Source organism: Amblyomma americanum, chromosome 4, assembly GCF_052857255.1.
Source record: "Amblyomma americanum isolate KBUSLIRL-KWMA chromosome 4, ASM5285725v1, whole genome shotgun sequence".
NCBI classification, from domain to species: Eukaryota; Metazoa; Arthropoda; class Arachnida; order Ixodida; family Ixodidae; genus Amblyomma; species Amblyomma americanum.
Window position 1 is genome coordinate 187,233,124 of NC_135500.1, and position 26,446 is coordinate 187,259,569.

The 26,446-nt window shown below is 47.2% G+C and overlaps 1 pseudogene across 1 annotated transcript in view; it reads right to left on the bottom strand.

Annotated features, from left to right (window-relative positions):
• The window catches only part of LOC144130487 (anoctamin-7-like), a 47,629-nt pseudogene extending 23,985 nt beyond the window's left edge, over positions 1-23,644 (bottom strand). The window contains exons 1-6 of the transcript XR_013314110.1: positions 23,471-23,644; positions 16,292-16,535; positions 7,219-7,303; positions 6,759-6,858; positions 1,623-1,698; positions 547-943 (exon numbers count right to left, since the gene is read on the bottom strand). The product of XR_013314110.1 is annotated as an anoctamin-7-like (transcript). The remainder of the gene's footprint in view (positions 1-546; positions 944-1,622; positions 1,699-6,758; positions 6,859-7,218; positions 7,304-16,291; positions 16,536-23,470) is intronic.
• Between the last annotated feature and the right edge of the window lie 2,802 nt (positions 23,645-26,446).

The window sequence follows — 26,446 nt, forward strand, 5'->3', positions numbered from 1 at the left end:
TTGGATACATAGTACGCAAACCGTGGCGCATCCTTGAGGCATGGTGTTTATTATGCGTCTCTATATCTTTCAACGCTGTTAATTGCAAATGGCGAAAAGCGTACTGTGCCGTCAGATACTTTAACGTAACGATTTTCTTGTGAGACCGACGAGAAAAATAAGGTTTTTTTGTGGCGCCCTGTACACAGTGAAAAGAAGGCCTGATGGCCTAAAATGGATTACTAGTGATCTCGATAGCTAGTAAACTGCGCATTTCACTCCTACATCGGGCGTTGTTTATCATCTATAAAGAACTCCATTCACTCGCACTCACGCTATCACACCACTCAATCACTGACACACACGCACACACACACGCACGCACTATCGCAATAAAAATAGTATTTAAGACTGAACTGCCGTGGAGTTCAAATATCCATATTTGTGGACAATGCCTCCACACAGATGTGCAATACGTGATACAGCAGTTCACGCAAAGACGCATGTATGATGCTCGTCTCTTTTCCATGTCCGCTCTCTTCTCATCGTCGCTGCAGCGCGACTCACTTCTCGATGACGCCGAAGAAGAAGACGCCAAGGCCGATGACGGCGGGAACCACCAGGGACGCGATGAAGGTGCCCACCCAGGCGAAGTAGAAGGATATCTTCTCGCCGAAGTAGTCGCGGATGCAGTCCAGCGGCTGTCCGCCCACCAACTTGCGCCACTGGTGGTCCAGCCTGGCCCGCGTGTCTTCGGCCGTGGAGGCCGCGGCGGCCGGGGCCATGGGCGGGAAGCGTTCGTCGTCCAGCACATGCACCGAGTCGGACACCTTGAGCGCCGACAGGGGCTGCGGCCGCGAGGGGGCGGGCATCTCGCCCGGCACGTACACGGGCTCCAGCGCCGACCGGTCGTGCACCACGAACGCGTCCAGGTAGACGCTCTTCATGAGCAGATAAGAGAGCCCTGAGGTGGAGAGAGAAAAGCGACGACGGGGCATGAACTCAATTTGGTGACCCACCGAAACGCATGGCGCGATGATATGTGCATGTTTGGAAAAACATACAGACCTCGCCAAATTTAACGGAGACAGAGACCTAAAATCTGTCCTGTCTACTTTTTTTCTCTGTCCCGCCTTTATCACTGGTGCAATGCTTGGTAGGTCGAATCACCAAATAGATTTCCGCTATGCTTAAATGTTTTTCGTGATAAGCTGTGAGATCTCAGAAAAAAGTGTGAAGACCTCGTCTAGACGGCGCTACATGTTTATGAATCTGGAGATAACTGAATGCCATATTGGTGAGGTTACGTGCAAGCGCTGCTTAGTTTCGGCCGCCGTACTTGGGATCTTCCCCCAGTGCAGAGTAGTGGGCCAGATAATTATTCCTCAGGCCGACCTCTTTGTCTTCCTCTCTAATGCTCTCTCTATTGAAACGCGTTGCAAGTGGCGCTGCGAATACGGAAATTCGTGAATTTACATGACGACCGGCGGAAAATGCAGCGCCAAGTATCACTCTAGTGATGGCGGCTGTACGCGTCCTTTCAGTTAGCTTATTTTCGCGCGTGATTACCCCAGTAGTGTGCAGAGTACTGTCAGCCCAGCCCGTGGCTCCATCAGGTCAGTATGCGGGTAAAGAGCAATTACCTTTCTTTTTGTGGAACTCCGCAGGATTTGTAGTTTCGTTTTTGGCAATGTCGATGTTTGTAAGCACGTGATGCGTCTGAAAAGAAACCGCTGCTCATGAGCTAGGAAGCCGAAAACGACTCACCACTTGATCGGCAAGCTTGCTTTTCTGTAAAGCATTGTAGTACTGCAACAAAACCAACCGTCTCGGGTGACGTGGATGGTTATTGACGACAAAGAACATACTACTCCTTTTTGTTTTTGTTGTTGGAAATATTGGGGATGTTTTCACGTGGACCTTGATTTTCTCTACATCTCTTAATTAATGAGCGTCCTATCAGTGGGCTTGCGGTCCAGCGTACTGAATGTACGTTTTCCTTCTTGTTTGAATTTGCTGCTGCGGATGCAGACGAAGCGCTGTATTTGTTTTGCAGTCCTTATGCAAATAGAGGCACACACGAATGGAATGTAAGATCAGGTTACGAATTTCGTTGTTAACAGCATGTAACAGCTGTCGCCTGAAAGAAGGACATTGTTATGTACGTTTCTCTTATTTAATTTTCAATTTTCAGGCGGAAGATTTTGATGGTTTATACTCCCGGTCGAGATCCTGTCCGTCCGTTACATCGCCAACCGGAAGTCACGCAACGGAAGTGACTTCATACCGTCCGTTCCGCTCTTCAACTCGTTAACAGTTGAAAAAAATCTTTGTGCGCGATTGGATTCGCTCCACCATCCTTCCGTTCCGCAGCCGAGCACGCTAACGACTACGCTATTTCCTGCCAACGCATATGTAGTTCTCCTTGTCTAGGACGCTGGGATGTGTTTATGGAAAGGCGTCAAATCAGACGAGTGCCTCTCAAACGACCTCCAGTGTCTCCATCATTTAAGATTCACAAACAATTGTGCACTTAATCAACATCTTAACCACACATCAGTGACACAAGCATCAACACCGGGCTGAAGGCTTTCGCCTCTCCGCACTTTAAGTCAACAAAGTGTCCCCCTGAATTTTTCTTTGCGAAGTCTGCACATCTCTTTCCCCTCCACAAGCCTCTCGTTTCTTCTCTGCTGTCCACTGGCAGAGTACCATGTGAGCGAACCGACCTCAAAAGCACGTGCACATTGTCCGAAAGGAGCGCAATCTGACGCACGTCTATCGCCAGACAGTAAAGCAATAGCAATAAAATGCTGTTCACGTACACCTTAGCTAGAGCGAAAATCAGCTGCATGCTAACGCACCGTATTACTCATTTGCCTCTAATGTTAACGCCTTCTGTGATTACCCTTCTTGATGTGAAAATTATGGAGATACGCTCTCAGTCACTTACAATGAATACAAAAATATTGTTTTGGGTTTATCTCGGTGTTAAAGTGAAAGGTTTTATTACTTTGAAGAACGAGAACGTTTACATTCACTTCCGTGATGCACATTCTATTGAAATTTTTCTTGGGGCAATGCTTCATTTTGAGAAAGGGACTAGAGTATTTTAAGAAACTCCGCATTGATCGGACAAAAACACACAAAAAAATTACGGCTATACGGTGCGCCCATGTCCACACAGTTACAGTAGAGGAGCGTATTGAGCCGTTCGTAATAAGCAGGTGAACACATTCGCTCCTAGCTGAGAGTAATTTCATTTGAATCGTCACGGAAAGGTCACATGCCGCCCAATCCTTTTCTTGTTATAGATATTTCTAAAAAAAAAGCAAAACCTTTGCGTGCTCAGGAAATGTGGCTCGACCTTCCTCTTTCTCCATCATTTTTTCTTTCCTTTTGTTTAGCATTGCTCCTCTCGACTACAACCAATAAAATTTTTTATTTTAAGCGATGTTCTTTCGCCCTAAAGGGCAGGTGAAGAGGTTTTAGAATTCGACAAGTTTAAAGGGGTAGAATGTGTGAAACTTGGAGGTAACGCATGCGAAGTATTTTTGTGCTAGGATTTGAAATGGTGACGTAAACGCAGAACAAATCCGCATTGGTGGTCAGGCTTCTCTGCAGTGCGCAGCGATGGACAGAGGCCGCAACGATGACGTCACATGGAGCGGTGCTGCGTCTCCAGCTAATAAACGGTTGTGTCAAGGAATTAAACCAACGCCGTCGACGTTGAGGCCCACGAAGCATTGTTTGGCGGTGTTTGAAAGCTCACTGCAGCTCGTGGACGAAGGTAGCGGACATCCCAAATTTCGACAATGACGTCGTCGCCAGTTTCTCCGCACTTCTTTACCGTAGTGAGAAGAAGCCTGACTATCGCTGCGGTTTTAATTGGCGATTACGTCACTATTTTAAATCTGGCGAAAAAAATACTTTGCATGCTTTACCTTCAACCTCCATAGATTCGATTTCTTGAAGAACCTCAAATCCTCAAAAAACCATTTCGCCTTCTCTTTAACGATTGCTTAACTATCTGTTACGCCAACGCTGGCGCCACTGACAGTAAAGGTATGAAAATACTTTTATAACCTTCCTATAACTAGATAGCACCTTCTTATAAGACTAGAACTTTTTTCTTCTTTAGAGCGTAATTATTCAGAATTGCAGCTCCATTTTTTTTTTTCATTGACTTCCACCAATGGGCAAGCTTTTTATTAGTGGTCAAATTGTGGATTTTTCCTCAACGCGTTTTCTGTAACGAGAAAGTACAGTCGCATGCAGAGGATGAAACCACATCGCGATTATTAACGAACACTAGTACGAAAAGTGTTAAAAACACGTGAATCCAAAGTTTCAGGCAGTAAAATTTACGCCTCGTTCACCCCCTCGAAATTTCTGTGTTCCGCTCATTAACAAAATGCACTTTGCCAGCAACAAAATGCGCGGAAGGTTTTTTTTTTTTCCGGCTTATATAATTCTCCAGCCGATGGCAATCTCCTCTTAACAAAGCCAAGAAGAAAAAAAAATTATTTATGGTAGCAGTCACCAAAGTTATTGTGCGGCCTGTCAGTGACATCAAGCACAACTGAATATCTTGCCCTTTCTCCCCATCGCAATGTTGCATCTACTTCACAATGACGCCATATGCACTGCATTTTCCCCGTTGAACCGATTAGGCGACGAAGGGGTCGATTAGGACGCATCGATTAATTGATTAACGATACTTTATGCGCGGGCGCGAACGGAAGAGAAAGGCGAGAGAAGCAGAGCACTGATTTACGGCAGTGTTTTTGTGCGCACTTTTTCGTGACGTTTTTAAAGCGCGTTGTTTGGTACTTGGAACACGGAACCACGGAGGCGAAACAACGACGCGGTACCAACTCCTTCATTCATTACAAAGCCCGTGAAAGGAACAATCGATCGGCCTGTTTTCTCAGAAGTAATCTCTACAAAAAAAAAAAAAAATAGAAGCAGCACTGCCAAGTTCGGACGCTATTTTTACGACCCGAGTAGCAGTGGCACAACGCGTGGACGACAATAAGGAGTCGGAATACGGGAAGGGGAGGGGGGGAGGGGTGGTATATGCGTGTTCTAGATGCTGCAAGGCTTGGTCTACTATATACAGAACCGGCTGCCACTGTCCACCGCGAAAAAGATATATATATAGAAGGCCATTGTTACTATATTTGGCAAGACGTTGTTTGCACGTCATGCAAGCGTGGCGATGACGTCACGAAATAAGCGCCCAAAGCCAGCGAATACCTCTTCGGCGCGTTCACTCTATGGAACGCGTTCTTTCCTTTCCAGGTGGCACGCGAGCTGGGTCGGTCGATTCGGCCTAACATCGATGGCATGTGTCGAAAGCATTTAGGCCCTTTATTGTATGTTGTTCGTGTGGGTAATATTGCTCGACTGCGTGGCATAAATACCTTCTGCGGTTTTCCCTTTTGCTGCTGGAAGTAGTGTGCACGTGGGGTCGTCGTCAGCAGGCTTCGATCGAGCGAGGTTAGCGTTCGAGGCTGTGTTTATGTGTGGAAATTTATGGTACAATAGTGAGCCACCAAGGCCTGCTGCTGGTGTACCTAAAGTGGTTAAATGACGGCAAAAATTGTGTTCATCGCTTATTCGATACCGGCTTAAGACGTTCAGACACAGAAGATAGCGATGAAAAGCGAATGGTAATGAAACTCGGTGATCATGCCATAATCGAGAATTCCCGTCATTAGATCGAAAATTTCCTACTTCTGGCCCTTGTCTGCAGCCGATCCAGCAGTTTATTTCGTCAGATTTTATTTCTAAAGTTTCCTCAAAATGGTAAAAATTGGCCAAATGGAATAGTAGTGATGAAAATGACGGTTACTTATTTACATTAGTAAACGTCACGCATGCGGTTGTGGTGTGCGGCCATTCGTAGTGGGCTAAACACCATCGAAAGCTAGTATTCAGCGTGTAACAAAGTGATGAAAAAAAAAAGAAAAATGGTAGTCGGAGTTGGCCGTAAATATTTCAGTCTAGAGAAGCTAACGTATGCAGTCGATATAAGCCAAGTACGCAGCCACTGTTAGTTTTCCTTTGGCGATGAGTGGTGTGTGCCGTGTACCAAGGCGAACGCAAACGAGCCTGAATGCAAGGAACCCCTGATATTTAGCGTATGTTTATTATACCTCTTTGTTAAAAGCACTGTGGTGTATTTCGACTTTGTGTTTCATAGCTTATGTGTTCTGACGCGGGAAGTTATATATTTAGCGCTTTGGTGATTGTTCAAAGGAAGTGCACGAAAACGCACTTCTTGATCTTTGAACGGAGGCGTACTGCCGATGATTCGACAAGTGGAAAAACTTAAACTATAATCTGTGCAGGTCTTGAAATATTTGTGTAAGACCAAGAGCTTAACCATTTCGGAGCCAGCGTCAGCACTGAACACAAGGCCCTTCTCTCGGAGTCTGAACATTGTAGGTTTCATTTCATAACACCTGATAAACACGCTGAAAGGATCACAATTAATCGCTCAAAACTTTATGAAAACATTCCATTCGTGCAGTTACGATGTGTAGCTACGTAAGTTACAGGCATGCTGCTGAATACATTTTGTATTTGTTTGTTTTACTTTCTTCTCGGTGACTCTGTTGATCTGCGCACTTTCTGTTCTCCATTCTGGTATTATTTTGTTGCGTTAAGACAGTGTATGAGTTTTAGTCGCATCTCTTGACACTTTCTGTTTGCGATGTTTTGTGCGGCTTATAAAGAGACGTTGAATTTAAATTGAATTGGAAATGACTCACTAAAAGGCACCGCAGGGCTGATCGGAAGTAGGTCGATTGGTCCTTTCCGCCAAAAACCACTCTTTGCACCTGCACTGGAACGGTGCGCTGATTGTGCGGGCTGCAAGTAGAAAAAGGGGTGCAGGTTTTTCTGGGAATCTTGCCAACACTGTGATGTGGGCTTCATCTCATTGAACCATGTAGTGAACAAAGCTAAGTAGTTTCAGCTTCATCTTGGTTGAAGGGTGCAGATGCATTTTGACAGATGCTCACATAACTGGTGGCAAAGTTTACGGCTCCAAAGTAATGTTTATAGCTTTTTATACGTTTTTTTACTTTAAGTGTGACGCAGAGAATGTGAAGGACAAGTACAAGATGAGATTCGGAGTTTACATAACTCGAGTATACATCGTAAGTATTTAAATTCGCGTACGTTTGCCATTTTATCGCTGTAAGCGGTAGATACGACGCAATAACTCACAATTCACGCCCATGTCGAACATTGCAGCTACTTTCTCGTGTATCCACTGCTGCTCTTCGTCGTCTTCGTTGTCTTCTATCAGCAACTGCATCAAAAAAGAAAACGTAGTTTGGCGTTTTAATTTTTCTCTTTCTGCAATAGAAACGATGAAAAACACCGCAGGCGTGGTGACTGTCATTCAGAAATAGGCAATTTAATTCTCGCATAACCACGAAAATGATGAGAGCAGTGGATAGCTAAACGCACATCCACTTAAAGCCGTCTACTTGCGCGAAATGCATTAGCCGGGACCGCCGCGCTGGCTCAGTGGTTACGGTGCTTGGCTGCTGGCCCGGAAGACGCAGATTCGACCCAGGCCTCGACGGTCGCATATACACGGAGGTGAAATGCTAGAGACCCGAGTACTGTGCGATGTCAGGGCACGTTAAATAATTCCACGTGGTCAAAATTATGCGGAGCCCTCCACTACTAATACTTCCCGCCTAGCGTGAGTCTCTTTGGGACGTTAAACGCGTAAACCAAACCAAACTATTCGTCGGCGGGCAGGGAAGAGATGGCCGCCTGGTACGTGCGTCATGATGTGACGCCATTTGGTTGACGTCGCTTTGCGCTCTCCACAGGCGCGCGGTTTTCGAGTGGTGCGAGAAACGGTCCAAATTAGTTTGGTTTGGTTTGGTTTATGGGGGTTTAACGTCCCAAAGCGACTCAGGCTATGAAGAGACGCAGTAGTGAAGGGCTCCGGAAATTTCGACCACCTGGGTTCTTTAACGTGCACTGACATCGCACAGTACACGGGCCTCTAGAATTTCGCTTCCATCGAAATTCGACCGCCGCGGCCGGGATCGAACCCGCGGCTTTCGGGCCAGCAGCCGAGCGCCATAACCACCCAGCCACCGCGGCGGCTCGGTCCAAATTAGTCGAGCCACATCGGAAGGTAATCGCTCTTTCGAATTCTAGAAACTGGTGCGGCTATTACTAATTGCTGGTTACAAATCTATAATTGCAATCGGGCGCCTATCGGTAATAGTTAAAAAGTTAACTATCAGAATTTAGTTAATCGCTTTACTAGTTAACGTGATTCGCCTGTTTTTTGACGCCACCAACACTAGTACTACTATGCCTCTAAAGGCTTCTGTTTACCTCCAAAACCCCATTTCAAAAAATTAGTGGTGGGCTTCTCTGAAACACCTGGTTTGTAAAATAAGCTGTACAGTCTTCAGCACCCTCCTGCTCTCGCTGCTCCGTCTGCGGCCGCGTCGTTCCCGAAGCTCTCTACAATCACGGGCAAAATAGCGTCGTGTGCTGCGCGAAGTCAGTGAACGTTGAAGATCCCAGCTGGTTGAAACTGTTCCGGAGCCCTCCACTACGGCACCTCTTTCTTCTTTCGCTCCCGCCTTTCTCAGTTCCCTCACGGCGCGGTTGAACTGTCCACTGAGAAGTGAGAAAGTTACTGCGCCTTTCATTTCGTCATAATCAATCTTATTTCCGTCTGATGCGCCACGCAGCCTATTCATACGAGCGTCTAAACGGCCGCGTGACGTGCAGCCTTCGTGGCTTTGCGCAGGAGGTTGTAGTTGAAGAGTGTAATTAGGTTTTGCTTACCCCAATTTTACACTGATTTTCAGCAACAAGTTCATTTCCCTTACATGGGAAAAAAACAAAAACGTTGTCAGGAGAGTGCAGGAAAAGGGATAAATTTTTAATACATTTTTAAGCACTTTTCAGATTCCTTGGGCATAAAAACGGGACATCCGTAGATTGTTGAAGAAAGAAAGAAAGAAAGAAAGAAAGAAGAGAGAAAGAAAGAAGAAGAAGAAGAAAGAAAGAAGAAAGAAAGAAAGAAAGAGAAAGAAAGAAAGAAAGAAAGAAGGAAGAAGGAAGAAGGAAGGAAGGAAGAAGGAAAGAAAGAAGAAAGAAAGAAAGAAGAAGGAGGAAGAAGAAGAAGAAGAAGGAAAGAGAAGAAGAAAGAAAGAAGAAAGGAAGGAAGGAAAGAGAAAGGAAGAAAGGAAGAAAGAGAAAGAAAGAAAGAAAGAAAGAAGAAGAAAGAAAGAAAGGAAGAAAGGAAGGAAGGAAGGAGGAAAGAAAGAAAAAAGAAGGAAGAAAGAAGAAAGGAAGGAAGAAGAAAGGAAGAAAGAAAGAAAGAAAAGGAAGGAAGAGAGAGAGAGAGATGATGAGTGGCGAGAAAGAATGAAAGAAAAATATATAGAGGAAGAAACATGCAGGAAGGAGGGAAGGACTGGACAAGTGGGAGGTTTTGAAATTACAAATCAGTCTGTGGAAAACGCTGTGATACATGTTTGGATGCCTTCGAGTGCCAGCACCCTGATATCCTCTACTGGCCAGCCAAAGGATGTGATTACACGGACGTAATTATCTTCTAATTGCGAACCTACATACATACAAAAAATGAACATCCAGCACACCAACTGAGTAGACTCTGTGTAGAGTATGCATAAAAACTGCTCTGTACCAGACACCTGCTTAATTAAAGTTTTCTATACGTTACGAAGCGAAACTTTATCTCCGGTTTTCGAGAGGCGTTGCGGAAAGCTCTCAAGTCACCTTGCATTTTTGTTTCTAAGTTATCGACCAAGCTACTCGCTGAATGATCTGTCCGTTTTCACGTATTAATAAGCCGTAGCCGCTTATATATCGACTCCTCCTATTTACCCAGCTCTCAAGTCCCGCACATGCTAAACAAAAAGAAGGGAGAGTCAGAAAGGCAATTCCGATCTCCGCTTCATCAGCTCGATCCGCACGCCGTGCAAGACTGGCGCGGCACTGGGAATCTCGTTATTAAAGTAATGACGCCGGCGTGCCGGCGGCAAACACGTCTTTTCCCTTCCGCAGATAACGCCGGGCGCCCAGGGAGGACCCGCGACTCGGCGATGTCTGTATGCAAATGGCACTGTAAGTGCGCGCGTAGGCGGCGCTTGTGTATATGGCGAGAGAATTCGATAGTCCGTGCCGTCCGACGTACAGTGCGTGAAGGCACTTTCTTGGGGGCTTTTTTGACATAGGTCGCTCCGCAGCTGGCGTGCACGCCGCGTGGGCTGAAACAGATCGATCTAAACGGCACGTGCTTACCTAAGCCTCGCTACGCTTTCTGGCCTTTCGCTTCGTCATTCTCGTATAATGCTTCTTGAATGCCACGGACCATCCGCGAGAGTTGAGGATCGTTGGTCATACGTGCGGCAGGCACGAAAAGAGAAAGGGAGGTCCCTGCGTGTCTCTGTCGGTTTGTATCTTTTTTTTCTTGTTGCGCCCGAATAAAGGGCCGAGACTTTTTTTGCCCGGCGTTGTTTCGCAACTGTTCGATCGATGTTTGGTTCTTCTTCATGGCGGTCTCAACTCGCTTGCTGCTGCAAAGCGACAGGGAAGGGGTGTCGCGGGAATTTCCTTTCCTGGCCCGTGTTTCGTTGAACCGTTAGAGCAGTATATCCATGGGACGAGCCAGCGATGGTCGCCCCCTTGCGGAGTGCAGGGGGTAGGCAACCCCTTTTATGTCCCCTCTGCTCGGTTATCTCGTTTCGGTCCTGCCATAGTGTTTTTTTTTCTTCTTTTTTTTTCGTTTTCTGTGCCCACATTTTTTGTTCCACCTTCGACTGCAAAACAAGAGCGGTCGAATTTTCGAGACTTGGCTCATCACTCAAGCTCAAAAAACAAAAAACAAAAAAAACTAAGGGTATCTCAGCACCGTGACTCGCCAGTTTTCAGGGAGGTATCATCATGGAGTTATGCTTGAAACGGCACTGACGGGTAGATTTACCTGTAATAAAAATTTTATTTCAGAGTTAGAGGGTGAACATTCACTCTCCCGCGGTGGCGCAGTGCCACGTGCCTTTTCTGTGTCTGATTTTGCGTCCGAAATTGAGACGTAGCATTATATGATGTTGTATGCAACGTTTGTTTCACATTTTGCCATGTACCCCTTTATGCGCGCAACTGTACCGCATGATATATGTAACCACTCCTGCTATAGCCCCTGGAATGGGGCTGCAGTATTTTCAAATAAATAAAAATAAATAAATAAATGTGTTCGCAAGCGCATGTGGTTTGGGTGGTGTGCCACGAAAGCAGTGAAAGTTTAGGAAATGTTTTTGGGAAGTGCGTCCAAGTCGAACAAGTGCTACCAACGAAAGCTCCTGACATAAATGTGCGTTCCGGCACCTCCTATTTAGGGTCAATCCCTGCCCGTTGATCAATCCAGAGCTCTCGCAAGTCAATTCAGGGCAATATAGCTCAATTCGCCACTTCATGGTGATAAGCGATTCACAGTATATTTCATAGTGGGGTCCCTTGATATTCCCACTTTTAGCCATGGAAAAGTGAATGGTTTAAATATCTTTATCTAGAGAAAAAAGTGTCAAGCTACCAAAAAACTGCTGTGCTTACTAGTCTGAATAGCAACCAGGAGATACCAATTGCCGAAGCATGTTCACTCTTTGCAGCAAACGTTTCTTACGTCGTTCTTCCTGCTATTGCCCTCTACACCGAACCACTAATATCGACCTTGCGGGCCATCCGAATCAAACCTCAGCAGGCGCACGTTGTTTTGTCTACTTGGCACTAAAGGTGGTGTGCTAAGGTGCCGTGTTGGACAGCCGACTTCTGCTTTTTTATTGCTAACTTTGAAGCCACCACGAGACTATCCTTTCTGGTATTATCTTCACGACCGATGCAGCCATAAGGTTTCGTAATGACAAAGCGCATTCTGTGCATACCATGTCGGGACATGCCAATAAGCGCATGAAATATCATTATATCTGGCCAAAAAATGTAAAGGCAGCGTGCGTCAAACTTCTACACAGTTGCCCGAATCGGGAAAATCTTGAGGCGAACGAGGGCCAAGCATGAAACCCGCTCGAGATATACGCACACGCCTAGCGTTGTTTCGTTTGAAAAACAAATTAACGTACACTATTTAATTCATGAAGGATGATAACGCGGTTTGCGGGGAATAGGGTGGCCGCAGCTTACACAGGACAGGGTCAGTTGGAGAGACACGGGAGAGGCATTTGCCCCGCAGTGTGCGTAGTCAGGCTGATGATGTGACGATGATAACGCGAGCTCGTGCCCCTCAGCACATCTGCGCAGTGGGGAGGTGCTTATAAACATGCGAGTAGCCCACGTAAGCTCAACGGATTTCGATTGCAACTATATGGATGGGGAAAACCTCCCACCACATCACCACCGAAGTCGTCGCCGTCGTCATCGTCGGCGTATCAGCCAAGTTGAGTGCACCGCAGGGCAAAGGCCATTGACAACATTCTTTAACCATCCCCATCATCAGGAGTAAAATAGACCTCGGGCCGCAAACTCAGGTTAGCTCGTTTCACTCGTTGATGACTGTACGACATGAAATGTGAGATGCGCACGCGCTCTGCAGGTGTCAGTCCAGAATGAGACAGTCACGACGCCTTTACTTTCCTCATAACCTCCTCCTCCGCACAGGCGCGCACCCAAAAGCATGTGTCTCTGAAACCGTGCAGAGCCGCCGCCTGGGCTCTCATATCTTTGGGCACGGAGATTCTCCAGTTCGAGGTCGCCAGTCGTCCAATAGGAGCCATTTTATGCTCGCTAACGTCGTTCTGAATTCAGCTACCGGCGAAACAACGCCAGCTCTACAACCTCCACAACGCTGCATCGTTTTAGTGAGGCACTACGACAGGTCGATCGCTTCAAACGATAACCTAGATTCGTTGCCCGTGCGCCCATGCTGCAAGGGCGCAGTCGCCAGTGATGACTTGAGCTCCGCGTTTGAGACCCTGCGATATAAATCTCGGCGATGAGTCTGCAGAGGTTGGTTACTTCTTAATGGCGAATTCACTGCGCAGAAACATCAATGTCGTCGTATTTGAATCGGCCCGGCGTCTCCTACAGATTGGACCAGTACTGCAATCGCGTTTTGAAACTCGTCTATGTTGTGCCAGTGACGGACGCAATGTTTGTGATAAGCTTCCTTGATTTCTTTTCGCTTCGATTGTTCTTAAAGGCAAGAGATGAGAATGAAGTCTCAAACCTGCAAACTGCGCACATTGGAAACGCCGTGAAAGTATGGTAGGTAAACTTTGTTTACATTTGTTAGCGGCTTCGGAAAATGGAAAGTCGCAATGGAAAGGAACTATTTGGTGATCAATGAATGAAGCACTGTTAATAACAAAACTGCAGCATAGGGCTTTTCTGTTCCAGAAAAAAGAAGGGGGGGGGGGGGGGGGGGGAATCTTCTTGATATGCGGTATGCCAAACTTCAATATTTTATACTTCCGTTTACTTAAAAGTTATTTCAGCGCTCTGCTTAGTCAGCTAGCAGACTAATTCAAACGTTTCGCTCATTCGGACAGCGCTTCTACTGAAACGAAGACACACTGCAGTTTCTCCCTACAAGGAACAGGCAAATGCCGACCCTTCGGAACGCTGTTCTGTAAAAATTGCTCACGACGGCCTCTGGCCTTTTTCTCTCCTCTTTTCTTATCCGACTCCCCAACCGTTCGCTTTGGCTGGCACTGGACAGCCACTGGAATGCGCTCGGTATCTCCAAGGATCGCCTTTAAATTCTGGAGACTTCCGCCTCCTTCAACTAAAAATTCCTTCGGCCCCGCGCTCGATTCGAGACAACCTTCGGTTCACCGAAGCTCTGCCTGGCTTTCGCACTTTCTCTACGCTGTGCGCGCAGGCGTTGTGCGCATTCTGATTTCACGGTTTAGAGCACACGTGGGTTAAGTACACACACGCCTCAGAGGTCGTGCTTGTCTCTTAGGCGGCTCCCGCGGGCTGGCCCACCCGAGTGAAACTGGCCTCGCACACGTTCCTTCACTTTCTTTATTCACGTTCTACCATCTTCTATTCGCCTTTCCCCGCATGGGCCAATGGTTTAACATCCTTGACAATCACTGCGCGAGTACTGCACTTTCTCTTTGACTGCAACCACACACACACGCGCACGCACGCTCACATCGCTGTCGTATTCTAAAATGCTGTCTCCGCCGCCGACTCTCATTAGCCGCCAGTGGTCCCTCATAGGCCATGTGACCTACGGGCCTCCTCTATCCCTCATACACCCCTATCTACAGGACATGTGGTCAGACAGTCAGAGCTTTCTTTCAACTTCCACTACACGATAGGCTTTCCTGGAAGTTATTCGCAGCTCTATCATACCCAGAAATTCTGGTCAAGCGCATTTTTTAACGAGGAACTTTTTATGAACGCATTTTTTTTTTCATATGTGGTAAGAATCCACAATATATCCGCAGATCTCTCCTCGACAGGCATGCATTTTTTTTTGCTATTAACGTCCTTGCTATGGTCAAAAACTTTCCCCATTGGTTTTCAATGGCAGTCTCAACTACTGGGTGCGAGCCGTGGACAAATGTTAAAAGAGATATTTTGCTACCCATCAGAAGAATGGACAGTTACCTTCAGTGTTTTCATAACAGTGCCTTACAATATTGCCTCAAAGTTAAAATTGATGTCCAAGAATCCTGGACTTGCTGAAAGCTGCTGGCAATCAAGAAAGCAAACAGATCTTCTAGAAGTTAATCCACGCCTTACCGTATTCACATAGTTTATCGGCTGCGAGCGCGGAAAAAAATGTCATTAAATCAAATCAAATTAAATCAATGTTTATTCCCAATAAATTTTACAGAAAAATAGTGTCATGTGGTCATTCTAAACACATAGTGCTTGTTCGTAGACCAGGAAGCGCGTAAAACATTTTTTAAAGGGGATGTAATGCATTATACAGATGTAAAATCACGCAGTTTCAAAGAAAAGAGCTCTAACGCAAAAGGAATAAACACTAAGTTTCCGATCGAAGCGCTAACAAACAGCGGGGTTTTCAAGAAGCAATCAAGGAGCAAGAAAGAAGCGAAAGAACAGATAATCCCAATTCCTTGCCTCTTCCCTATTCAGTGACTCTTGGGCCGCCTTTTCTCAACAAACACGTTCATTCATGCATTTCCTACTAACTGGCTGGCTGAAAAAAGTTACGTAACGTGGCGCTCCTATAGAGGAACACTAGGCGGTCCAACCTGAGCGCACCTCATCGCGGATGACCGGCGAACGAGGCATCCACGCTTCTCCCTTCGGAAAGGCGATGATATGACAGGCACTGATAATAGAGGAGGCGTTTTTTTTTAATTGTTAGATAAAGCGGGCGTTCAGCGTGAAAAACGCAGAGAGCCGTGACTATCCATGACCCTTATTGTGTGCTTTACCGTGCGTCAGGCCAGCCCTACACCCGCACCCTCTCACCTCATGACTGGTTACTGCACCCAGACTACTCCAGAAGTCTCAGCAAAAGGCATTCACTACAGTGCTTAGCCGTGGCGCTAAAGCGAATGTAGCGGCATAACCGGTAGCCAGAGTTTGCTAGGCATTCTGACTGGCACCCCCTTCCCCCCTTCTTTCCCCTTAAGCTGTCGGCGAAATTCGCATTATCGTAAGGGTGAACGTCCGGTAAAATTTTTCTTTTGACCATGGTTGAAGGGTCCACTGAGAAGTGAGACAATTACTGCGCCATTTCCTTTCCTAAAAGAAAAGGTGTGCTAAACACTCCTGGAACCTATCGGAATGAATGACTGATTGCCATAGTTTTTAAAAAGCAAGTCCGGAAATCCACAATAGACCGCAAAAGCCGCCGCGATGGCGCAGTGGTTATGGTGCTCAGCTGCTGACCCGAAATGCGCGGGCTCGATCCCGGCCGCGGTGGTCGCATTTCGATGGAAGCGAAATGCTGGAGGCCCGTGTACTGTGCGATGTCAGTGCAGGTTAAAGAACCCCAGGTGGTCGAAATTATTCGGAGCCCTCCACTACGGCGTTCCTCATAGCATGAATTGATTTGGGGCGTTAAACCCCATAAACCATACACTAATAGAACGCAAATTTCTAAGCAGTTATAAATTCGAGCCTTTCTTGTGTAGTTCGTGATAAAAATCGTATCCCACTTTGTTGTTCAGGAACTGCAGCCAGATAGTGCTACATGGTTAACATGTTCGTGGCGAGTCAAAGCGCAAGGCTGCTTGGCTTGACACGGCTCGGCATTATTGTGGAAGGAAAGAAATGGGAGACTCACGCCTTCTAGCGGCAGGTCGAGGCGAATATTCTCTGCCTCCTGGCAGAGCCTTTGGACGGGGCAGTACACCTTGAGAAAGACGTACTCGCCAATGTGCTCCTGGTCCATCTGCAGCCCTTCCGTGCGCATGGCGTTCTCGTACAGCTCGCGGTAGTGCCGATGCAGCTCCCATTCGGCCTCCTGGTAGGTCCGGCTCACGTCGTCGCACTCGTACACCAGCACGTAGTCTACCTCTCTGGCGGCGCTGCAAGACACCCCGATTCAGTCGCATTCGCATATTCGCTAGTCTTAACTTGCAAATTGATTCGTCGCACTGCGATCTATCCCTCGATAACGCTCACTTATCACTCAGGAACACATGCAGTCCGATTTAATTCCATCCAATGCTCTACAGTCGCACCACACAATCCAACACATTGCCTGAAATTCTCATTTTCATTTTTTGCTACAAAGCTGTGGGATATGTTACCACGAACTGTTACGTTAGACATGTCGATTCGTTCACACAAAACAGCAGTCAGAACGCTGGAACCCTAGTGGAATAGCGACTATACAAAATTGTTAGCATTTCTTTTTTTTCTCAGTTCTTGTATACTCTCTTTGTACTAATTTTCTATCTTCAAGGATCATCTCTGATGTAGTAACTTTATTTAAGAACCCCTCACACAACTGCCCGTAGTTCTTGGGCTGCACCCTTATAAAAATGGGATGTAAATCCACGGAACAACAATGAACCATTTCTGATTGTTTCAGTGCTGCCTAGAGGTTCAGTTTACTAATGAGGGGATAATCTGTATGGAGTTAAATTAACCTTAGGTCGGCCATAAGGCAACAATATAAAACTTTCCAATTCAGTATATACTTTCCAATGACCAAAAGGCTACTTTAACAGAAAATTGAACCCTTAAGCGCTAATAATAAGGGCAAAAAGTGAACGACACTTACATTAACTACCGGCTCTTTTCACAGATATGACTGAACCTCGTTATAACGAAGTCGAAGGGTCCCAGATCTCTTCGTTAAAGTCATTGCTTCGTTACAGCCGCAGGTGACCTTGGCCACGACTTTCGCATGCCAGCATGCTAACGTGCCATGATGTAGATTGAGGGAAACCCAGCTAGCGTTTATTATGTTGCCGATGTTGAGGGCGCCTTCACCGAACATTTTTGCCTCGCCGACGCACACCCGTTTTTTTTTCCGCGGCCGGAATTGGCTTCAGCGTCTAGAGAACGGCTGTGGAGGAATAATGTAGTAGATGAAAGAAAGATGCCTATCTAGAATAATAATCCTATTTTCTAGGCGCTGAAGCCGATACGGCCTGCTGTGAAAGCAGCGACGATTTCTTCGTGAACACGAATTTTGATTGACTTCTCCACATAACGTTCTGTAGCACTTCACTGCATGACGGCAATGTTTTGTAGAGAAGGGTACCCCAAACAGAAGGTTTACATGAAACAGTTTGGACAGGGTTCCGAAATGCTTCGACGAGAAGGAATGTGAGCTTCTTTTTAGTTTCTCCTACACATCGGACGACGGTGTTAGTGGCTGCTCTAACGCGATAGCGTTAAGGAGCCGCTGTCGCAGAAAAGCCGCCGTCGTCGTCGGCATCGGTGTCGGCGCGCCATTGATCGTGAACGAGAAATCCACAAAATATCCGCAATTAAGCAACCTAAGCGGGCCACCTGTGTCACGACTCACGTGCCATTGTGGCGTCATCACAACCTGGCGTCCGGATTGTGAGCAAACTGCCCACCGTGGCAGGTGGCAATTCAATTAGTGATCGGTCGCGAGAGGTTCCTCGGGAAGAGTAACCAGGTCTTATAAGCCCTACCCTTGGCAAAACCTGCCATTCGATGGCAGTGGTGCATCACGTGACCGCTGCACTGCTGCACCAGAACTGGTATGAGGGCAAGCTTCCAGTGATCTATGAATGTAGAGAATGACCGATTCCGTATATGTGGGCATTAACCCATTACCCTATCTCGTCATACCCTTAAGGCGGAGCTTAAGTGTTCCCACCAATTTCTTCTGACAGGGATTGTACACAGCGTTCTCAGAGCTGCGTCAAAGTCCTTCGCTACCGACACTTCTGCGCACTCAATGCAGCCGTATTAATTATGGGCGCGTTCTGGTCACCGGAAATTGTCTCGCACTCGCGTTTTCCACCGCTGTCACTAATCTTAGCCTTGCGAAACCCACGTCGGCAGTGCCGAGCGCACCAAACCCACTGCCAAACGGCCAAACCATTCGACCACGTCACGAAAATGGAAATTATGCTGCGCGTGGCACCCGCCGCGGTGGCTCAGTGGTTAGAGCGCTCGGCTACTGATCCAAGTTCCCGGGTTCGAACCCGACCGCAGCGGCCGCGTTTTTATGGAGGCAAAACGCTAAGGCGCCCGTGTGCTGTGCGATGTCAGTGCACGTTAAAGATCCCCAGGTGGTCGAAATTATTCCGGAGCCCTCCACTACGGCACCTCTTCCTTCCTTTCTTCTGTCACTCCCTCCTTTATCCCTTCCCTTACGGCGCGGTTCAGGTGTCCAACGATATATGAGACAGATACTGCGCCATTTCCTTTCCCCAAAAACCAATTATTATTATTATTATTATTATTATTATTATTATTATTACTCCTTTATCCCTTCCCTTACGGCGCGGTTCAGGTGTCCAACGATAAATGAGACAGATACTGCGCCATTTCCTTTCCCCAAAAAACCAATTATTATTATTTTGCGGAGCATGACACCTGAGAAGCACAGCGCGCCCGCAGCGGGCCGTGTGCAGCGAGGACGTTGGAAAGCCGAGAACATCAATGACCTTGGCAACTATTTCGGCGCAGCATTGCGCAGCGGGTCGCATTTATTGTTCTGTGCGACATTGTGCAGGGAGCCGCGGGCCCGAGTTTTGGGCGATGATGAATGCGCTGGCGTCGAAATCTTATCACGCCGAAGCCGACAAATAGCTGACAACGTGCGGTATCTCGAGACGGTGTTAAAAGTTTTAAAGTCGTTTATCCCTCACAAAAACGTCTTCAAACAGTCTATAGACTGTCCATAAAGTTTTGGCAATAAAGTCTATAGATTTTCTATAGAAATTTTATGTACTAGTATATGGACAAAATAAGCCTATAGACAGTCAATAGACAATATATGAATTTCTGGCCATGCACTTTTAGCAGACTTTATCTGTAGCCAGTATATAGACTACGGACAGACAAAAGAAAATATCTACAGGAAAGCAATATTGTCTAAAGAAGTATATAAAGTCTATAGACCACTTTTATAAGGGGAGAGTGGCTTGTTCCATTGCTACAAAAGTATTAAAGTTGTAGGAATTTCGAATGCATTGCATGTAACTGAAGATTACTTCATTTACTAAGTTGATGAGGAGCCGAGTGCAAGCAGCGTCGATAGCGATATCGATGAAGGACCTTATAAATACCTGCAACTAGATGCCAGATATAGCGTCACACCGTGTGACTCAATAAAGTATAGTTCCCACGAATAATAATAATAATAATTGGTTTTCTGGGGAAAGGAAATGGCGCAGTATCTGTCTCATATATCGTTGGACACCTGAACCGCGCCGTAAGGGAAGGGATGAGGGAGGGAGTGAAAGAAGAAAGAGAAATAGGTGCCGTAGTGGAGGGCTCCGGCATAATTTCGACCACCTGGGGATCTTTAACGTGCACTGACATCGCACAGCACACGGGCGGCTTAGCGTTTTTCCTCCACAAAAACACAGCCGCCGCGGTCGGGTTCGAACCCGGGAACTCCGGATCAGTAGTCGAGCGCCCTAACCACTGAGCCACCGCGGCGGGTTTCCCACGAAATACAGTTGCAAAACTGAACTGCAAGATGCCGCTTTCGCGAAAGGCCGCACCCCGCCAAATTTTCGAAAAGCACATCCCTTAGTCAAGTGTATGCGGCATTTAAGAGTATATTTTACTACTTTTGAAGAAAACCCTGCACAAAGTGCTCCTGAGCCCAAAGGCGAGATAGCGCTGCGCTCCGGTGACCGCACTGTTTTTCCCTAAAGTAACTAGGCGGCAGGGCTTGTTCCTTTGCCGTGAAGTGGAGCATGGTGAGGAGAACCCTTGTGCTCACCTTTCGAGACCTTTGGGTATTTAGCGGTGCTGTAAGGGCTCCATTATATGGATGATAAGCAAACCCCATTGCGTGGTTACTTTTGGCAAAGACTGCACTGCTGGCGCGGCAAGACGCTTGTTTAGAGCGCAGCGTGTTCGTCCCCTTTGCTACGTATTAGAAAAACGAATGCATGAACGAGCAGATGTAGAAACGCTGGCTGCGTCTCTGACAGTAACACTTGAGGTATCTCGCATATTTCAGCAACATAAACGCTAATTGGCGTACAAGGGCACCTGCGTGTATACATATGTATCGAAGAACTGAATCGAGCACGCTGCAGCGTTTTAAGCCAACTCCTGCGCTGACTATAGCTTAACTAAGCATGTACAGGGTGGGTCAGAAGTTTTCAGGCCACAGAATCTGGTTTTTATGATAATATTTTGGCACTTAAGGTTTCTATAAAGCTATCAAGGTTCTCAGAGGTTAGAACACTGCTTCTTCTATCTTCTACACGTATTTTGAGCTTCCGAGGTGTGATAACTGCCCGACTGCACTGCTCAAAAGCAGACCCTGTGGCCTGGAAACTTTTGACCGACCTTGTACATACGTGATGTGAGCGTTGGACGGTATTGCTTTTAAGGTGGCGCAAAAATGCAAACTCCCGTTATGGCTTAATTTCGTCCAGGACAAAATCTTGTTCGCCACTTTCTGTATCATGAAGCATCTCTTGTTTCTGGTCTATACCCTGGGAACCGAGAAAATGTTGCAATGTAATAAAATCTTTACGAATACTTGAAAAAGCCTCGTAGTTCTTTCGGTAGCCGCACGCCAGTCCTCAGATGCATTATCAACTATAGTTATCGCCGCGACTGAAGTTTACCGCGTCATGGCGGAACTCTCGCGAAGACATGTTACCTCATGAATTATTCAGATTTCTATACGACAGCACTGTTAGTTTTCACAAGGTCCTTCTGTGGAATTTGCGGAAACACTGCGCTTACTGCGAGAACGGGTTTAGGCTGGCTTCTGCCATAGGATATTCAAATATATGTGAGTCAAGTGGAGTGCATTATTGCGGACTTAGCCCTAAGGAACAAATTTCAGAGCTGTCCGTAGTAACGGTAACTACACGCATTGTCCTGGCGTTCAACTGCAGTGCCTGATGTCATCCATAAACATGGCAGCATACGAAGTGGCGCGGTCTCAATGGGCCTACAATCCACAGAGTGTATGAAATTGGCGTGCACGTTACTGTGAATTTTATACTGTAGCATATTTGAATTGTCAACGCCTTAGCTTCGTTTTTTTTTGCCTTTTCCTAGTCTACAGATGCGTAACACATTTATGAAAGAAGTGACTACAGCCTAAATTACGATGCTTAAACATGACAGCCAGACGCGCGACATTGTGTTGCGATAACACGAGGTTTTTGTCTCTTACTGACCCAGTCACAACTGACCCAGCGTGGCAGCGAACTGTAGATCCTAGCGTTATAGACATAAAAACTGAATTCTGAAGAAAAGCCTCTCTAACTTCTTAGCCCATTAGTGTTGTCATCTACTAATCTGGACAAGCTAGCTCTGCAATGGCACGGACACGAAGACCATTCAGCCATTGAGGCATTGAGCGCAGACCATGACTCTATTCGAACGAAGCTAGCCGCCAATGCATTTTGTGCATACTGACATAAATACGGGCGTTTTGAGAGCGCTGCTAGTTGTTTCACTTTCACATACTTGTATTTCCGCATCCTGAGCTTCTTCGTGAGCAATCTACTGCGTTTTCAAACTTCATAGGCTCGGATTCCGTGCTGTATTGGGCTAACATACTTTTTTTCCAAGAGCACGTTGAATCTCTGACTGCTACCTAGATTTCAGGTTTATTGCATCACACTGATCTGTTACGCGCTAGTCAGTAGCGAGTCGGCTGTACTTTGTGGCAAACGCAATACCTTGTTTAGGAGTGTTTTTTCGGAACCTAGGCTGAGACCGTAAGAGGAAAAACACTTTCGTTTTAATGTCAAATGGACGAACAGGCGTACAATCTACATCTGCACACGTAACAAGCGATGGATACTTATACACCTTCTAAAACATTATAGGGCACATTTCTGCCGTCAGGTACGATCTCATAAAAGTAAAGCTCCTTGTTTTGTACACAGTAGGCTTCAGTGAACACAGTAATACAATAATCTCCAGTTGCGCAGTCACTGTTCATCTACTCCTACTCATGTACGAATTGAACCACACTCGCATGTCGCTAAAGCGCAACCAAGGGTTCTGGTTTATGGTATATCGGGGTTTAACATCCCAAAGCGACTCAGGCTATGAGAGACGCCGTAGTGAAGGGCTCCGGGAATTTCGACCACCTGGGGTTCTTTAACGTGCACTGACATCGCACAGTACACGAGCCTCTAGAATTTCGCCTCCATCAAAATGCGACCACCGCGGCCGGGATCGAACCCGCGTCTTGCGGGCCAGCAGCCGAGCGCCATAACCACTCAGCCACCGCGGCGGCGCAACCAAGGTTCTGTCGCAACACTTAATTACAGTGCATCAGTCGCCCACGCAGCGGAAGCATAACGAAAACCGTACGGAAACCTGCAAAAGACTACAGCTGCAGCATCGACAACTCTCTTCTTCCTTAGGCCGGGAAATCCAGCAAAGTTGCAGAATTTCACCAATCGTCCTTTAAGTGACACTACCGTTTCCTCATGCAGCAAGCGACACCATCGCGACAACAGGACACAAAGGTTGTTCTGTCGTTCACTAAAGCCGTTCGCTAAACTTCCCCTTAAGTGCTGGCCGGTCGCCAAATGCTTGCGTGACACAGTAGGGCACTTTGGGATGTGACAGCTGAGGTAAACGAACTGAGTAGCAGCTGCCGTCACCCCTTTACCAGTGGACGCGGTCCACTTGCAACCGAAAACCGCGCCGCTCGGAGGGGGGCTCTCCCTCCGCGGAGCTGATAGTATTCCGAAACGGAGCGCGCTAGGGCAGGTTCACGGTTACGCGCTTCGACGCGCGGGAAGGACTTCCCGACCGCCCCTATCGACCCGAACCGGGACCGCGCATACCGCAATGCAAGTGTCACCTGTGGTTGAGGGCCACTTCGGCGTCGCGAAGGACGCTGGCCAGCGAGTTTTTCCGCTTGGCTGCGGCTGCCGGAGGCAGCGTGACCTTGGAGCGCGCCTCCGGTGCCCACTGCGAGGTCTCTTCCCAGCACGTGGCGCCTCCGGCAGGCATCGGGGCGGTGACGGCGCTGTGACGGAGGGCTTCCACCACCGGCGCCCGGCACGGCAGCAGCCGCCAGCTCTGAGCAGTGGCCGCAGGCCCGACTCGGGCCCAACATCGATCTGAGGACGCTGGTCCGGCGGCGTGGCCAAAGGCTTGCTGACGCCGCTAGGTGGACGCGCATCGTCGATCGCCGATGCAAGGTTGAATCGAAAGCGCGTCTTTTTCGCGTGCTACCCCATTTACAGACAAGGAAGTGCGCGCATTCCCATGTTCCCTTTGTACTCCTGTTTTCTAGGGAGAAACTGCGCCAGTGTAGAAATTCTTGTGAAAATGCAAGGTTGTGACTAAGACCTTTTGAGACAGAAAGACGGTTTCTTCGACCACTACTTTCGGATGCTACATAACACACATGGCATGAAAGTTGGTTAACAATCATGTGTTATTAACATTTAACTATTTTAGTTAGTCTCCTAACTATAATTAGAGACTTGCAGCCAGCTATTAACAATAGCCATAGCTGCTTTTAGGTTTCGAAAAAGGATATTTCCCGCGGAGCTGCGCTGCTAGGAACTCTGGCGCTCCCTGCGCGCTAAGCAGTAACCGCGGGCTTACGAATAGCGCGTGCAGCCGCGCCCAACTACGAGTCTTTTCTGCACTTTTCCGCGTCACCCGCCTGTCGCACAGAAAAGCGGCTATACTCCATCTCACGAGTCGTTTGAAGAGCTGTGAAGGCTGCGGCGATCTGAGCCAGCTAATCAGAACGGCGTGTGCTGCAAAACGTGTTCCTCCACGCTCCTCATCCTGCGACTAGTGGCTCCATCCCTGGGAAGGAAAGAGCACCAGTGTTCAGCTGCTGCACGCGGGAGACTCGGCCGACTGGGCGGACGCCATGTTTATGCATGGCGGCTCACCACTTCGCAGCGGGCCTCCGCTATGCCGTTTTCGTGGGGAATTTCTGTGCTGATTTAATCAGTGAATGAAACGCTCTCAGTAGTGTCGCAACGACATCCCGAAATACAATTTCATTTACTTCAATAATTGTTCAAAAGATAGTCAAAACAGTGCTCAAATATTTGAGGGATTTTTTGTTGTCGTTCTTGGCTCTGATTGGAGGAGAGAGCTTTGCAGCACCTTTCACAGTGCTGCGAACAACTTGTGAAGCGAAGCTTAGCAGCACGGTGGTGCGGTTGCTACTGATAGAGCTTGCTCTCAACATTCCCCTATATAGTCACAAGTTTTGTACCACTGCTGCTACCACACAAGCAATAAGGTTATCGAGACAGTAAAATGGCATCCGACGGTCTGTCTGATGCTGCTTATCACCTGGAAAATTTTTCTCCTTACTGAAACGCCGTTGGTTTTCACTGATCAACCTGTCAATCATTTTTGTCTGCTCATACGTTTCTCTAAGCAGACAGACCATTGTTCCCATGCTTCCTGTACTCATAGCTTAAAAGTCGCGGATTGCATCGTCGGATTTCATGCATTATCCTGTGAAGCTGTCCAGCCTTGCAGTAGAAAATCTGGCCGAAATTATTATCAGACTATGCCTGATGCAACCAACGTCTCTGCAGTTTGCCCCTCGATAAAGATCAACTAAGCCGGAGCCAAATGTATTCGCCACAACGGAATCGGAGAAAGACACCGTTTGTCAGTAACGTATACCGGACCACGAAACCTAACTTCTTTTGCAACCATCGCAGTGGCGAAACTTCGGACTCCCGTATAATGAAGACACATGTGTTTGGCCGCTCTAAACCTACTTCGCAAAATTACTTGCATTTGCAGTCGAAGTGACCACGCTTAGAGCGGAACTCATTGGACAATTCACACGCATTCTTTTGCTCCTCGCGCCGTAATTTTGCCTTCTACGAGGGGAGTCAGCACGCTTTCTTTGTCGCCTAAAGGCAGGAACGGTTTCCACTGCCACTTGCTTTTCTCTTTGCCGATAGCGTGCTACCTGCTGTAGCGCTTGTGACTGCAGTGGGATGATCGACCATGACAATTGTCACTATCCTTTGTTATGTGTGCAAAAAGAAGACAACTGCTCGCTATCGTACCAGTCAAGCTCGAAAATCGACCAGCAACGAAAAAAAAAAAGCATTGGTCCAGTTTTTCTTCTTTACAGGCACGCGCAGCGACGACTGCGAGAAACTTGTTGCGCATGTGAGCGAAGCCTTCCTTTTTTTCTCTCTCTCTCTCTCTCTCTCTTGCATTAGCGTCCTGCTATTTATTTATTTTTTTATTGAACAACTTTAATTTCCACCAGAAAAGACGTTTCTCCCCGCCCCCGGCACGCACGCGATGCAAACTCAAGGCCTTATAAGAAGAATCGCGGTTAAAGGTAGGCGATTGAAAGAGAGGAACTTGCTGAGGCTAATACAGGCGTACGTAATTAGTAGAATTAGTTACGCGACGCCCTACTTAGATGTAAAAGTCGGAGAGAGGGAGAAAATAGATGCACCCATTCGGAACTGTGTTAAAAAGGCACTAGGGCTACCCACGGGTACATCGACGGAGAGACTGCTTGGGTTAGAGGTACATAACACATGGATAGAACTAGTGGAAGCGGTGCATACCTCTCAAATTGAGAGTCTCAGCACAACGGGAACAAGCAGGGTAATCCTAGCTAGCTACAGTTGGATTAAATCCCGAAAGAGGGATTAAAATGAAAGTTGAAATCGACAGGGAACGAAGGAACGCCTTGGTAGTCCCCCCCCTCCCTCTCTCTAAAAATATGCACCCGGAGTTCAACGTAGAACGCAGGGCCAAGAGAGCCGATGCTCTCGAGCTGAGGTTCGGCAATATGGAGAAAGCGGACGTAGCGCATGTT